At 46.3% G+C, this 9489-nt stretch overlaps 1 long non-coding RNA gene across 1 annotated transcript; it reads right to left on the bottom strand.

Moving 5' to 3' along the window:
* Window positions 1–1349: 1349 nt before the first annotated feature.
* On the bottom strand, window positions 1350–8554 carry LOC131511395 (uncharacterized). Its single transcript, XR_009261502.1, has 3 exons — window positions 7599–8554; window positions 3983–4112; window positions 1350–1651 (listed from the first exon to the last, which is right to left on the bottom strand). It is a non-coding gene; the product is annotated as an uncharacterized LOC131511395 (long non-coding RNA).
* Window positions 8555–9489: the final 935 nt, after the last annotated feature.

Here is a 9489-nt window from a genome sequence, read left to right as displayed (position 1 = left end):
TTCCTTCAGATATCAAGCCAGCTACAGGGGTCGAATCTGCGGGCCTCTGGGCAAATTCTTCATGCTCTTATCTGTGTCAAATTAAGCCCAATAGTCAGTGCGGGCATGTGCGCGTGCGCACACACACACACACACACTCTTAAGGACACGACCTTTTAGAAGCGAGATGTTCCTGAAAAGTGTACCCATCAAGTTTTTATAAACACAGTCACATTTGAGATGAAGTAGAGTTGTTGGCAATTGAGATAAAGACGAGGGTGAAACTTTTTGTAAGGTGACAGATGTCTTTTGTGTAAGTAATTAAGAAGGCTGGAGAAGCCCAGTGTATTTACCACTTCCTCTGGGGAGTCACCTCTGACTATTGTTGATTGCTGGTGGCTTCATTTATCTGCTTTCCCACTAACTCCTGCTCTGGTTTAAGAGCTGGACCCACATCAGAAGGTATATAAAATTACACTCTTAAATCCGCTGACACCTAAAATGTTGGAGCCAAAAGGAAACGTTGGAATGTCAGATCTTCTCACCTCTCCTTTATCATTCATTCATTTGCTTCTTCACTCATTCATTTAAATATCTATTTAATGCCTACTATGTGTCAAGCACTGTGCTAAGCAGAAGACCAAAGTAAGAACGAGGCATAAAAGGCTCCTATCCTCAGAGAATAGGAGTGTGTGGGGAGAAGGGGAAGGCCATAAACAAGTAAACAAAGTTTGTGCTAGTCTATAGGTTAATGGATTGGGGAATTAGCGGTCAGGTGGGGAGAGCTACTTTAGATAGGATGGGACAGGCAGAGAAGATTTCTGTAAGGTGATGACATATAAACAGCCCTCTGAAGAATGAGAAGGAGCTAACCAGGGGGAATGCTGAGGCACGGAGGGAAGACATAGCCGGCCCAGGTGGATGGTGGGGAGGGTGAAGAACTTCAAAGCCCTAGAGGTGGGAAAGGTGTAAACATGGGACTGGACAAGGGTTATTGCTGTGGGATGCAGGGAAGTGGATGGCTTAAGATTAATGTTGGAAGTGGGTATACAAGACTTGTGTCTGGATTGGACAAGGGGATTGAGAAGTAGGAAGGAAATCAAGGGTGACTTCTTATCTTTTAGCCTGAGAAGTGGGTGGAAGGTTATTTCTTGAAATGAGGAGAAGGCGAAACGCAACACAGCTTTGGGAGGAAATCCAAGAAACCTATTTTGGATGTAATGGCTTTGATACTCTTATTGGACACTGAAGCAGAGATGTTGGAGAAGGCACTGATTCTTCCTGAGAAACTCTCTAATTGTTTCAAAGGTGTTAGCTTTATCTCCTGACCTAGACCAAAATTCCCCTGAGGGCAGGCATGGCTTATATTTTGTATTTCTTCAGACTCCTCCAGAGAGTTCATAGTGAAAGGAAAGTAAGAACATTTTCATATTCCCATGTTCCAGAATTAGATAGTGCTGGTGTGCTAAGTGTGCTTATACTGGCTCACAAGAGCCAATTGCTAAAATTTCGGAAATGTTGCGAGCCAGTTGTGAGATCGTCCTTGCATTTGGCCATGGTGGGGGTACTCACACATGGAGTTGGCAAGCTCTGCAAATCGGAACTTTTTTCTTCAGAGAGCCAGGTTATCAGTAAATCACAGTAAGACCCAGAATCACCAACTCAAGTGCCCCTAGAGGAAAGGAAGTTAACATCTGTAAGTACATATTGAATATATATATTCAGGTTATTATAAAACATTCAGTTCTCCTCTCAGCCTCCCCCATAAACATTTTAAGATTCACACGGTAGGAAAGCCTTGATGGACATTTTCCTTGAATTCATACAGCTTGGCTAAAGTTAAAGCCAAACATTCACCTCTAATTAGAGAGAGATGTATCCCCTCTAAAAGAGTAAAGCTCTAAGATGTCAGTTGCTGTTGTAAAGATTCCAGTTCAGTGTTGCTAGATCTTATGCTTTTTCAAGAGAAGCCTACATTTTAATGACAAACTTCCCAGCTGTTAAAAGTTGACTTAATAAAACACACACACACACACACACACACACACACACACACACACACACAAAACAAATTGACTGTGGGCCAAACAAAACACTTGCAAAGTCTTCACTGGGCCCAAGGGCCACCAGTGTGCAATGCTGTTTGAAGTTCTTATAAATGGTCATCTGTCTATGGGAGGGGAGAGGGCTTCCCAGAATATGTCAGAAATCAACTTTCCTGTCAACCCTGGCATGTGGGAACCACTTCAGATTTATTTAAGAAATATTTTTTGGGTGTGTCTTGGTGGCTCAGTTGTTTTAAGTGTCCAGCTCTTGATTTCAGCTCAAGTCACGATCTCACGGTTCGTGGGATTGAGCCCCACATCAGGCTCCATGCTGACAGCATGGAGCCTACTCAGGATTCTCTCTCTCCCTCTTTCTCTGCCCCTCTCCTGCTTGCTCTCACTCTCTTCCTCTCTCGAAAATAAATAAACTTTAAAAAAAAAAGGAAAAAAAGAAATATTGTTTAAGGTACATGTGTTGTACTCCAGCATTGGTAGAGAAAGTGTACATAGTTTGTGTCTTTCCCACCTGGCCATGGGCCCCTCTAGGCAAGCACCATGATCATCACATCTTTGGATCGTCTAAGCAGGTAGTACTCAGGACTGCAAATAGGAGCCTGCTATGGAGGGAGCTTGAGAAATATCTTGGCCAGTCTCTTGAGGAAATTGGTGCCCAAAGACCAAAAGTCCCTTGCCCTTGACTTCAGTAGTAAATTAGTAGACTGGGACTGGAATCCAGATCTCTAAATGACAGACGGTAGGACTGGAAAGAAACTCTGGTTCTCGGGAAATATTTACTGAATTCATGGGTATGTGAAATAATGATAGAAGAATCTATGGATGTATGAACAAGTGAGTACAGTCTGAACTGACCAACTGGTTTGTAGAATACAGTTCAAAGTAAGAATCGTATGGGTTGGGACTTGGTTTCAGTTCTTCCAGTAACTACTGTGTTGCCCTTAGGCATGTCCTTTATGTTCTCTGGTCATTGACTTTCTTATACATAAGCTCTCTGGTCTCTTAGTGTTGTTGCAAAAATCATAAGCTAATAGTAATAGTCATAATTATTGAGTGCTGTGTGCCAGCCATTGGGCTAAAGGCTTTACTTGAATTTTGCCAATGCTTACACTAGATCTATGAAGTGAGCACTATTTTGTATTACTACTTTGTACCTCCATTTCAGAGATGGAGAAACAGATGCACAGCACTATAAGTAACCTGTCCATGTTCATACAATTTGTAAGTAACCAGTGGATGCACTTTTAAGAGAGGCATTTCAATCTAGAACTGTAATAGCAATAAAAGCACTATGAAAAATAGAAGGATGACACAAATGTAGGATCAGAACATTTTGGGGAGACTCAGCACTATTTCCTCCCTAAAGCTCTTGGAAAGGATGATGCTTGAGGTTGACATTCTTTTCTGCGTTTCACACTGTAGAATTGAATCAATGTGTAGTTTGGGTTCAGTGACCTCTGAGGGGCATTTTAGACTAGTTCAGAGATCTGGTGTCTAACCCTGTTACTTTTTGGGGAGCCTTGAGCCAATTCTTTCAGTCTGTGTATAAGACCGACTTGAACACGTTGGAAGTTCTTCCATCTCTGAGAGTAAAAGGTTCTATGCAGAATTTAATACAAACCTGACATGAGTCAGGATTCTTTTGGGTTGAAAATTATAGAAACCTACCTCAAACCAGCCTAAAGCAAAGAGGGAGATTATTATTTTAGTAATTGAAAAGCTTATGAGTATTCTTTCTTTAGGCTTGCTTTTATCTAGGGGCTCAGAAAATATCATCAGGTTTCCATCTCTCCAGCTCCCTCCATATATGGGCAGAATAGTCATCTGTAAGACTTACATTCTGTCAGCTAAGTAAACCCAACTGCGGGAAAATAACCATCTGCCTTGGAAGCAGAAAAGTCATGGTGAGACATTACATTGACTTGCTTTTGTGTCATATTTACCTTTATGGTGGTCTTCATCTTCCTGGGACATGGAGACAAGTCCTGGGACATATGTTTGCCTCTTTAGCTATGTGGGAAGAGTGTCTTGTGCAGAATACACGGGATGGGTTTCCCACTGAATGAGAACTTTCTGTAAGAGAAGAAAGAGAGCAGGTGCCAGGCAAGTAGAAACACAGAAGTTGACTCCAACCAGCTTCACCTCCCACTTAAAAGGAAGACTGACAGCATGGGCATCCTGGCTCTGAACCTTCAGCTCAGAATCACAAGCTGTGTTGTCGTTGCTTCTCAGTATTAGAAACACGCCTTGTCTCTTGGAAAATTTCCTCCATCTTCAGGGACATTTGGACTCAAACAGGGACATCAGTGAATGTCATGGAGTCATTATTTTGCCTTGTGGTTACAGCTCCTCAGAGAAATATATGCAGCGATGATCTCAACACAGGTAATAAATTAGGAAATAAATGATCAGGCTGGAGCAAAGTTTGCCAGAGCTGTATTAATTTATGAGGACTCCACCAATTAGGCAACTTGGCTAATGCCTCTGATTTAAACTGAATACCCCTGGTTTGTACTGGAGAGGGTTATCTGCCCCTTTGCCTCTTTTAGCTGGCACAAGTAGTTACTTGTGCTAATCAGCACTGAGGGAAAGGGGCAGAGGTCAAAGGGACAGGAAATACCCACCAGCAAGTGATGACAAAACCTCTCCTGTGCAGTGACTCCTGCGAGGCTAATGGACAGAAAAGAATTTGATCAGCCCTCTACTCAAAAGCATCTACCTTTACGGTTTGGGGACTCATAGCTTGCTAGAGCTGGAAGAATGTTTAGACATTACCTAAAACTCTTTTATTTCACAGCTGAAGAACTGAGGCCCGGGGAGGGGAAATAACTTGGTCAAGGTAGTGCTGCAAAGTAGGAGCTAAACTGGAATTCAAACCCAACGGTGCTTATTCATTTTCCAGGCACTCGTTCCTGCATGGCAAGTTCCCTTTGGTTTTGCCCTCAGGACTCTGGTAAACAATTTGAATTATGGAAACTTTGCCCATGAGAAAGCTTCATTTCATTTGCTCTTACCTGCAAAGAAGAGAAATAAGACGTAGCTAGTGCAATGCCCGAGACTTAAATATTCTTAACTCTCACTTCTTCAAGTTGGAGGGGCGAAGGGATAGCTAGGGACTAGGGACTCCTCAACATTAGAAAATCCAAAGGGGATTCATGAGTTTCTGAAAGGCAGTGAAGGGAGGTAAGTTATGTTTACTTCCCTAAGTATATTTGTGTTTAGTTAGTGTTTAAAGAATGCTAAAGGAGGGGTTTAGGGATCTAAATTCCACTCGGATGTGGGTCTCGATGGGTAATCTCAGCAACCTATTCTCTCTGGGTTTTGGAATTCTCATTTGTAGATGTAGCTGATTCTTTAAGACCCTGGTCAACCTCAAGCTTTAGGGTATTGGGGGAGGGGTGTTCTAAAATTTTTGCTGCGCTTTGAGCATCATTGTTATGGATAGAGAAGGAACTTTTTGGATGGAAGGTGGCCAACCTGAAGCCAGTCTGTGTTTGCAAATTAACCATCCTCTTTGTTAACCTGGCCCAGTGGGACAAGTACAGGGCTCAGAGTCCAGGACTCAGCTGTGCCTCCCTTTGCCCCATAACCTTGAGTAAATCCTTGACTTTCTCTAGGGCTCTTTTTAAAAGTGGGATTGACGTCTTTGCATGCTTGTCTCATAAGGCTGGTGCATGGAGATAAAGGATATAGTAATACTGAGTTTGCCCTTGGTGACTGAGAACAATGTAAAAACAAGCTGTAGAACTAGTCGGAAGTTCAATGTAGCCGAGACAACACCAAGGGAACCGAAATTGCTTTTTCTCAAGGGCACGTGTTTTCCCAATAATACTGCAAGTTGAAGCAAGGCTTAATAAAATAGCCATATACCCAGTTTGCCTGGGGTAGTCCTATTTGCTGTGGTAATCCTGGTATAATTATTGATAATGCACTTTTTTCACTTTCAAAAGTGTCTCATTCTATCCAACCTCTTCATTTTACCTACTGGAGGTAGGCAAGGCTCAGAGAGTGGAGGCTCAGAGAAGAGAAACGACTTCTTCAATTCAGCCAGGGTTTGCCCAGAGCCTAGACTCTGCAAACCCCTTCTCTTTGTACCGGGAACGAAAGGGGAGGGGAATACAGGGTGAGAGAATGGCTCCCTTTGTGTGCTTTCCAGATTCTTGAAGCAACTTCTTAGCAGGAACAGCCCCACCTCTCTCTTGATTTCCTGGAAAGTGATCTGCAATACTGTACCTGCCATGCCTCTGAGGGAGCTGGGGGGGGGGGGGAGGGGGGGGAGGCGGGGGGGGGGAGATGGAACAAACATAACAGGATCCTGGAAAAGGAAGTTTTTATTCTCTTCTCTACACATAAGAACCACCCCAAGGGGAGAACCGCTGCTTATTAACAACTGGCCCTTATTTAGGCACGTAGGTTTTTTCTGTTGCTATCATTCATAAAGCACTTTCTGGGTTTTTTTTTTTGATGTTTATTTATTTTTGAGAGAGAGACAGACAGACAGAGCACAAGCAGAGGAGGGGCAGAGAGACAGAGCGAGACACAGAATCTGAAGCAGGCTCCGGACTCTGAGCTGTCAGCACAGCCTGACGTGGGGCTCGAACTCACGAACTGCAAGATCATAACCTGAGCCGAAGTCAGATGCTTAGCCGACTGAGCTACCCAGGCACCCCTCATAAAGCACTTTCATATTCATAATCTTAATTGATCTAATCCTCACTGCCTTTGGAAATGATCTTGGAGGCATCATGAGTCTCATTTTGTAGTGAGAAAACTAAGACCTATGGAAGCAGCTGGCTTGCTCTAGGTTTTGTACTAAGTACAGTTGGGAACAGAGCTTGGTTTCCTGTCTCCTGGCCCAGTATTCCTTCTACCCCTTGCTCCTGGCAGCGTCTACCCTTAGGCATCTTCTAGGAGGAACCTCATTATAGCGAGGCTCATATATAGAGGCTCATCCTCTTGGATGAGCCCAGGGCAGATCCACCTTAAATCCTGAATTTGGCTCTGTGTCAAACGGTGTTAGAACACAGTTTGTGATCAACTGTGGGCTTCGTTCTACAAACATCATTTCTGAGAAATTGAGTGTGTGGAAGGAGAACAGGGTATTTCATCCTGGGATAAGATTTTTCTCTTTAAAATTGTTGCTAAGATCATGGGGGAATAGAGTCTCACTACAGTACTTAACTCTGCTGTGCTTGCAAATCACTGACCCGACAATTTGCAGAATCCCCATTTCAGAAAGATTTGTTCTGGTTCAGACTGAAGTTCTTTATTTGGAACTTGACACGTCCCAGACTTATAAGAACTCTGCTTAACAAGATTTGCAGCTTCCTCCATCATCTGTCTGCCCTAAGTAGGCAGTGATGCAGGGGCAAGGGCTTTGGTGGACAAGAGGGACTCCAGGTGTGGTCTTGATCATGCATGTGGCTCAGTTGAGGGTCAGGAAAGCGACTTTCCTTTTAAGGAGCCCAGTTTCCTCAGCTGTCAAATGTTGAGATTGGATTAATCAGTGCACAAAAGCCCCTGGATACTTTTTTTCTGAGAAAGCTACGGGGACCTCACCTGTATAAATGGTGGAAGAGGTGGGGCTGAGGGCTCGGAGCCCCTTCATTCAATCCATTCGTGTGGCCTGGTGACTTCGGCACGGATGTCAGTGTAGAAACCATTGGATAATTTCCGAAGGCCCTTTTAGCCCTGACACTGGCACCGAAAGAGCAGTACCGTCGTAGTGACAGATGTCAAGTCCCTGAGGAGTTGCAGTGAGCACGGAATTCATGATGCGGAATGAGGTAGACAGGGAAAAGGGTTGTGATGGCATAATAAAGAGGAGAGTTTGGGGTGGACGTACATGATACAGGTGCACTGTCCTTTCTAGTTTACAAAGTACTTGCGCATCCGTTGTCTCTTTCGAGCTTGCCCAACACCGGGCATTCAGGTGTTTACCCAACGATCTGGCCTGCAGCACCGATCAGGTGCCTGGTTCAAGGCAGAGCTCAGGAATACAAAGACGAAGAGGAGACCTTTTCAGCCTCGAGGTGCTCATCATCCATAAAGGAAAAGGCAGGTACACGAGTACGGTAATTGCCAAACAGAAAGGCTCTGAGAGAGGTGCACGCGAACGCTGAGAGAGGAGAGAAAGACACGACTCGCTTTTCCTGGGGAAGGAGGACTGGGGTCATTCCCTGTGCACCAAGCTCTGACCTCCTGAGAAAACATGGCGCGCAGCAGGGGTAGGGGAGGAGTCCGGAGGGCCTGGCCCTGGGGTAGCAGAGGTGAAGCTGGAAGGCAGTCTGGCTGGGCAGGGCTTTGAATGCAATGCAAAGAATTTAGACCCTGTGGCAGTTAGCATCTCTGTTTTCCAGATGAGGAAACAGGCTCACCGAAGTCAGGACCTTGGCTTTAGCCACACGCCGGGGTGAGGGAACTGCGGGGCCGACCAAGGCCTGCGTCTGTCCGGTTGCTCCGTCTGCTACCCTGTGCTGCCTCCAGCAGGCCTGAGCTGAGGCAGGCCCTGCGTGGGAGAGGCCTTGGGGCTGTTTATCCCGTTTGGTGGGACTGGCTCTGGCAGGCCACGGAGGTGGGTGGGGTGGGGGCCGAGGAGGGAAGGAGGGGCCTGACAACAAGGGCTACATTCAAGGCCTGCACTGGAGCCGGCCGAGGAGAATGGAAAGCTACAGTCTGTCGGAGCGTCCAGCCTTGGCAAGGCGGTCGGGGCCTTATAAGGAAATGTTGTTCTCTGTGAGCCAGTGGGGCTGGGACGGAGCCCTGTGCCCACAGGACAGAGCTGCCCTTGTGGCGGTAGGGGTTGGGGGTGCCACCCGCCCCTGCGCTGGGAGCCGGGGCTCTCAATGGGCCACTTCTGCGGGCTCAGCATTCCCTCGCAGCCCCCGGTGCGTGTGGCCCCCACCCCCTCCATGTCCTCCCACTCCCCCCTGCCCTGGGCTGATTGGAGGAAAGGAAAAAAACAAAACAAAACAAAGACTTGGCCAGATCCCAGGCCTCGTTGCTGTTTGATGCCGAATTACCCAGAAAGCAGGCTCAAGGCGAAATCTGTCTCTTTTCCCTGAAGGATGCTTGAGTAAAGGGATCCCTCTTTGCCCTCTTTCCCTACTGCTGCACCCTCGTCTGTCTCCTCCTCCTTGTGACCGCAGAACGCCCAGGCCGGGCCCTGTCCTGTGCAGAAAGGCAGGATCCGAGACAGTGGGGAGGAGGAAGCCTTGTGTGGGGCCTTTTTCACGTCCCCACCGGAGGGCACGAGACTCTGGGACACTCCTAGGAGAAGGGCGACTCCCTTCAGAACACCTTACCTCTGCCCAGCAGGCCAGAGGGCCTCAGAGATACAGGAGGGCCAGAGGAAAAACACAGCCTGCCCAGAAAGCAACAACAGAACAGACTGTCAGCATTAGTCAGCTCCTGGAAGGAGTGCCTTGCCACAGTGTGCCGTGAGGGCTGA

Source organism: Neofelis nebulosa, chromosome 5, assembly GCF_028018385.1.
Source record: "Neofelis nebulosa isolate mNeoNeb1 chromosome 5, mNeoNeb1.pri, whole genome shotgun sequence".
NCBI lineage: Eukaryota > Metazoa > Chordata > Mammalia > Carnivora > Felidae > Neofelis > Neofelis nebulosa.
Note: the sequence above shows the minus strand (reverse complement) of the source record. Positions and strands in the feature narration are given on the sequence as shown.